We start from the raw sequence: 6,716 nt of genomic DNA, 5'->3' as shown, positions 1-6,716 counted from the left end.
TATATATATATATATATATATATATATATATATATATATATATATATATATATATATATGTGTGTGTGTGTGTGTGTGTGTGTGTGTGTGTGTGCGCGCGTGTGTGTGTGTGTGTGTGTGTGTGTGTGTGTGTGTGGAATGTTTAACTTATACCTCAACCGTTGTCGAGTTAGTTAGTTTGAAATTGTTACAGGTGTATGGGAAGTGGGTGTAGGTCAGGAAAATTAGCATGTGCACCTAGTGATGAACCGCTAAAGGTTAGCTAGGTTCGCCCTAGGTGTGGCGGTGATGCTCCCGGTTGTACGGTTGACCAACCCGGGGTGTCACAAGGTGGTATCAGAGCCTAGGATTGAGTTAACCTAGGTTTGTTACGATAAGCTTAAGTTACTGTGTCACCCTAACCCAAGTGTAAACCCTTCGGAACGGAATCGGAGCTGGTGGCTAGATAGCGGTAAAGGGGATCACCTATCATTGCTACATATAATCTTGAAAATTGTTCATTGTGTGATATAATCTTTGCTAATGATCGTATGTGTTTGTTGTTAGTAATTGTGATTGTTTGATGATTCGGAAAGTAGGATACACTACTGACTATAGTGCCCTACTGTAGCACTCTGTTGATAAATGTGGTAAAGTGAGCAGTGAAATTGTAGTATAGTAACTGAGTAGATACGATGCTGCGTTTGGGGTGGTTAAGTTGCGAAATTCTAACCTTTTTGGAAGCTGATTGCTTGTTCAGTAAATATGCCTCCTAGACCTGAAACACGTAGTCGTGCGGGCAACGAAGAAACCTCTATCATGGATCGCATGGTGCAGATGATGGAAAGAATGGCTGAGTTCATGATGGCTCAGCAGGCTCCAAACCAAAATCAAGTTCAACCCCGAGTAGATTATGCCAAAGCAATAGCCAGCAGGCACCCTCCGACCTATGTCGGAGAAGAATATCCCGTGGTTATGGAAGAGTGGATCATAACATTTGACAAGTTGTTGAACGCAGTAAACTGCCCTACGGATCAGAGAATATCCTCCGCGGTGTACTACCGAACAAAGGCTGCGGACAATTGGTGGACTACATGTAACACCCCGAAATTCCCTACTACTGTTTTGAATATAATGAGGGGTTATTTTCTTATTAAGTAAATATTAAAATAATTATAAGTATAATTATTTCCTAATGGGCTTGTGGATAGTACGTTTTTATATAAACTATTATTTTTGAGCTACCAAATTACCCTAGCCCATTATATCTATAGATATATATTTTCCTACATAATATATTATAGAGCCCAAATGAAGGTATGTACCTATATAAATAAGTATTTTGGTCTTACACCAAATTTAACCCAACATTCTAAATTGATCCAACCATCCCAATATAGCCATAGCCCATTTTGGAAACCTACCCTAAATGGAATGTGATTTTTGTCTTCTCCTTCCAAAAGCATCGCAGCCAAAACATTTCTCATATTCCCTCCTCTGTTTCTCGTCTCTCTCTCTCTCGAAGTAGCAGCCAACCATCAATAACAATGGTGAACATCGGTGGTGGCGGGAAGCATCGGCGGTGGTCTTCACCTCCAACAGCGAAGCTAAGCAGCGAGCCTGGCAGTGGCAACTCCTCTTCACGGCAGTAGCAACGTGGTTAGACTTCCCCTTCCGATGATGAGTTACGTCGATGAAGCAGTAGCGGCGGAGCTCGGTGCGGCGGTTCACTGGCGATGGCTCCAGCGACCGTGACCTTCCGTTCCAGGCCTCATCTCCATCTCTCGTGTCTCTCTCTATCAACGCAAATGAGAGCAGTAGCTGATCGACTCCGAACGGTGGTGACGTCTCGCAGCAGCGATGACTTCCGCAGCGGTAGTGGCGTTCCTCTCCCCTGCTTTCCGGCGGTGCAGGATGGCGGCACTCCCTCTTCCGTGCGGCTAGCAGCGGAGCGGTGGCCTACGTCTCCGATCTTCTTCCGGCAGTACATGGCTGTGACAATGGAGTTTGGCAGTGGCAGATGGCCTTGTGTTGTTGTTGGCGTAACATGGCAGAAAGGAAGGGTGTAGCGTGGTGGTATGGTGTCACAGTGTTGAGTTAGAGGTCCTAGGTTCGAATCCTTGGCTAAGCATCATGATTAAGGTAATAATCATCTAAACTTTTAGGTTGCAGTATTAGCTTATGAGTAGATTATTATGTTTTAATGCCTTAGTTTCCATTGATGATCATAGTATCCAATTATAATAGGCTAGTTAGGAATCTTAAGGTCATTATCAATGATTAGTAGTTAGTGATGGTATTAGATTACATTAGTTCCCGATTATGGACCTAGCTTATGAGTTGAGCGTAAGTATTGGTGTTGCTTTGGATTAATACGCTTCAAGAGGTAACCACTATGTCCACTAAAATCTATTCTTTTACACTATCAATCTATGATGTTATTTGGTGTGTTGGAATCCTGAAATTTCTTGGATATTAGCCTTGTTGTTGTTTGTGAGCTATGTTGGATGGATTTATGAACTTGTGTTCTTGATCCTTTGCATATTGATGTTTATGAACATTTGTTGGTATGGATTCCATGTTTATTTGGCTTCTGGGAGATGCAATCTGTGTAATCTGATCTTATTTTCGTATTCTAGAACAAATATTCGTATTCTGAGTTGAGTCTGGGAGTGATGCGTGGGATTTGCTCTTGTGGTGTGATAATTGCATTTATGTACATGTTTTCAGCCCATATATAAGCCTATTTTGAGTAATAAATACGTTGGTTTTACGCAAAATGTGCCTTAATGCATTTGTTTATATCCTTAGGTGCGTAAATTGTTAAATTGGAGACAATGCATGCCTTTCGGAACATTTTGAATGAATCTCGCGCAAATGAGAGCCAAGGTGAAGCTAAGAGGATGACTAAAATACTTCCAAATGAGCCAAAGAAGGGCACATTCAATTGATTTGATCACGAGAGCAAAACAAAGGAAAAGTGGAGCAAAAGACCAAAGAGTTGCAATTCCCGCTAAACATGACGACATCTCAGTAATCGGACCGTATCTCTTCTTAGGATTATCCAAATGAGCTGATTCTTGAACAATTTGAAAGAAGACTTCAAGGGCTTCAACTCTTATGAAGACATCAAAGTGTAAATCGGAAGGGAAAAGCGTCAAAATCAGCCTACAAGTCAGAACAGTGTTGCAAGAGGAAACTCGACATGTCGAGAATTACTCTCGACGCGTCGAGAGTGTGCCGTAAGAAATTTCCGAAATATTACCCGAAGGCTCGACGCGTCGAGCCCCATTCTCGATGCGTCGAGAATCCTGTGACAGCCCAGAATCTGCTGCACGGAATTGCCTATTTTGCCCTTATTTTGTACTCCCACTATAAAAAACTCATTTTCCAAGAACCCTAATGTGACACCCCAACCTCACACAGGCTGAGATAGATAAAACTTAACACAACAGCTGCCTATCTCAACCAACAAAACACAACATAGCGGAATCGAATTTAAAACCTAAGGGCGTCATGCCACATCTAGGTATAAACACAGCCTAGATGCACAGGCTAAACATAAGAAACGAACTAAGCTGTCATATATAAAATAGAATAAAATCCTCAAGTCATAATCATAAGTGCCCAAATCACTAATCAAGAGTTATAAAGTCTCAAATGGCTCACAGGCCAAAGCATAAATCTAAAAACATAACCACTATCTAAGCCTCCTCAGACGGGTATATCCCTATCGCGCTCACGCAAAGGCTTTAAGGCAAACCTGGAAAACACACAAAGAACCATTAGCAAAAGACTGCTAAGTAACCACCACTCACACCCGCAAGGAAGTATAGATATACATATAAGTTTGTAAATAGGTTTACACACCCATATAGAATATAAACACCAACAAACTGTCAATAGTTCAAACCGATACTCAACAACAATAAGCTGAACGAATCATAAACCAAGACTCAGTCAAACAAAGCCAATATCCAACAACGAGAGCATAATACAATAACGAACTAATAACCGAGATACTAACTGAACAACAATCCAAAAGGAACCAACCAACCTCAACGAGGGCAACAAGATATCAACCGAGTAACACAAAGGACTCACAACAGCTAACCAAGAAGGAATCCCAAAACCAACCTCCAAACCCTCAAAACCAACCATCGAACCAAGTCAATCACATAGTCAGAAGTCATAAGTCAAGAGTCAAACCCGGAAAACCGGTACGCAGGGGTGATGAGCCCAATCACAGGGACCGTAGTCCAATCACAGGGGTAATGAACCCAATCACAGGGGTAATGAACCCAATCACAGGGACCGAAGTCCAATCACAGGGACCTAAGTCCAATCACAGGGGCAAGAGCCCAATCACAGGGGTAATCAACCCGATCATAGAAACCAATAGCCAATAGTAGCACAGTCCAATCACCCAATAACCACCAAGAGATACTCAAAGATCCACTACCACATACTCATACTCAACTCAGCCCAAGAACCACCACTCAGAGTGTTCATCTCAAATATGAACACCAACCAACTTCCAAATAATATAATCAAGGATTCAGCCAACCAAATAACAGACTCATATCGTGGACTAAGAGGTATGAATAAATACTCAGAATCAAGGTAACATATTCAATAGAATACTCTAACAAACTTAGAACGAAAGGGGAAACCAACCACGGATCACTCACCAATCACTACCACCTTACTCTCACGGAAAAACCCCAGCGGTTACATTGTCCCGCTAGAGAACCCCGCAAGAGCAATTCCCACATACCGAAACAGACTCAGCTCAAAATACAAATAGATACTCCAGAATACAAAGATCATATCACAATACACCAATATTCATCTAACAGAGGCCAAATAACATGGAAATCCAACCAATCAAATAATCATAACAACACTAGGCAAAGGATCAAGACACAAGTCCAAGAATCCAACCAACGCAATCAATAATAGGCTAATAATCAAGGATTTTCAGGATTTCCAATCACCAAATAATATCATATAGAGCGAGAGTGTAAAAATAGATTTTGATGGACATAGTGGTTACCTTTGAAGCGTATTTAATTCCGAAAGCATAATAATCCAAAGCAACACGAACTCTAAGCTCGGTTCATAACCACGAACCTGAAGATTAATATAATTCTAATATCGTCACTAACTATTAATAACAAGGATATTAATAATCCTAGTCGGTCCATTATAACCTATAATCCTATAATCCATGCCCAAGGCTAATATAATATGACCAATTGAATTAATACTCAATCTAATACTAAAACAAGAATATGACCAATACTAATCTAAACTTAAACCATAATATTGTAACTAATACTAACTATAAGCTTAATACTTAATAAACCAAAACGTTACCTTAACTGCCTAGACTAGGAATCGAACCCACGCCCCTCAACTCAACATGCGAGAGCCACACCACCGTGCCACTCTGGTTCTTGTGTTCTGTTGTGTAACCACCGGTTATTACCCTTGCTGTGAGTCTTTGGTCACCATACGGAGGATGATGCTGCTACGCTCGCTCATTCACTCATGCGGAAAGGAGGACACCGCCCTCATCCACCGTCGCTGCTGACCGAACGGAAAGGGGACTTCCGTCAGCTTCCACCGTCAGCTGCTGTTGCACGTCGTCCGCCTTTGGTGACGTCGAGCGAGGAAGATAACAAAGGAGGAAGACGACGCCCTTGACACCGGGAGGAGCCCCCGCCGCTGCGAAGCTCCGCTGCCGATCGTTGCCTCGCCGTCGCAGGAGAAGGGTGACGCCGGTCGTCGATGCCAAGCTCCACCGCCGCTGCCCTGCCGCGCCGGAAACAGAGGAGGTCGTTGAGGAGGCTGCCGCACCAGTGTCGCTACCTTGCCGTCGGCTTTAGCTCTGCTTCGCCCACCTTCGGAGCTGCTCTGCCCACCCAAACCATAATCGCACGTAGCTCACCGGAGAGCAAAGCACACAGCTCGCTGTCGTGACGCTACCATGTCGATGGCTTCATCAACAGCTCGCTGTCGTGACGCTACCATGTCGATGGCTTCATCATAGAGGAAGGAGCACCAGAAGGGAGGGATAGGGATGGAAGTCTCGCCGGAAGTCTTCCATTGTCGTCGGCGTGATGGATCTTCGAGAGAGAGAGATGGGATGGATAGAGAACGGAGAGGCGTAACCAGCAGCTGCTGCTCCAAAGGCCATAACATATTAATATTTATACCATAGGTTATAATTAGTAAGTTAGGTTTCTATTTTGGGTATGGGCTATTTATGGTAGGGCTAAGGGAATTGGGTTGGGTCACTAACCATAGTCTACAATACATATATATATAGTTATGGGCTTAGTATGCATCTTAAGAAAATATAATCTGTGGGCTCAAGAATAGTCTTAGTCTATAAAACATATATATATAATTATGGGCTCAATAATAATATTTATGTAGGAACTATATGTATATATATATAACTATAGAAATATTGGGCTATAGACTTTATTATTAATCTCAACAATAAATTATATATATATATATATATATATGAGTATATAAATCTCAAGCCCATAGGAAAATAATTATGCTTATAGTTATTTAAATAATTAATTAAGAAGAAAATAACCCCCTTATAATATTCAAAAGAGTAGTAGGAAATTTTCGGGGTGTTACACTCTACCCCCTTAAAAGGAGCTTCGTCCCCGAAGCTCAGAAAAACGTTTTGGGGACAGAGAGTTAAAAACTAG

At 42.0% G+C, this 6,716-nt stretch overlaps 1 long non-coding RNA gene across 1 annotated transcript; it reads right to left on the bottom strand.

Moving 5' to 3' along the window:
* Positions 1–3,543: 3,543 nt before the first annotated feature.
* On the bottom strand, positions 3,544–5,973 carry LOC116025328. The gene is made up of 3 exons (XR_004099677.1): positions 5,359–5,973; positions 5,036–5,112; positions 3,544–3,742 (listed from the first exon to the last, which is right to left on the bottom strand). It is a non-coding gene; the product is annotated as an uncharacterized LOC116025328 (long non-coding RNA).
* Positions 5,974–6,716: the final 743 nt, after the last annotated feature.

The sequence above is a fragment of the Ipomoea triloba genome, chromosome 7 (assembly GCF_003576645.1).
Source record: "Ipomoea triloba cultivar NCNSP0323 chromosome 7, ASM357664v1".
Classification (NCBI taxonomy): Eukaryota; Viridiplantae; Streptophyta; class Magnoliopsida; order Solanales; family Convolvulaceae; genus Ipomoea; species Ipomoea triloba.
The sequence above is the reverse complement of the archived record's forward strand: the minus strand, read 5'-3'. Positions and strand labels throughout refer to the sequence as shown.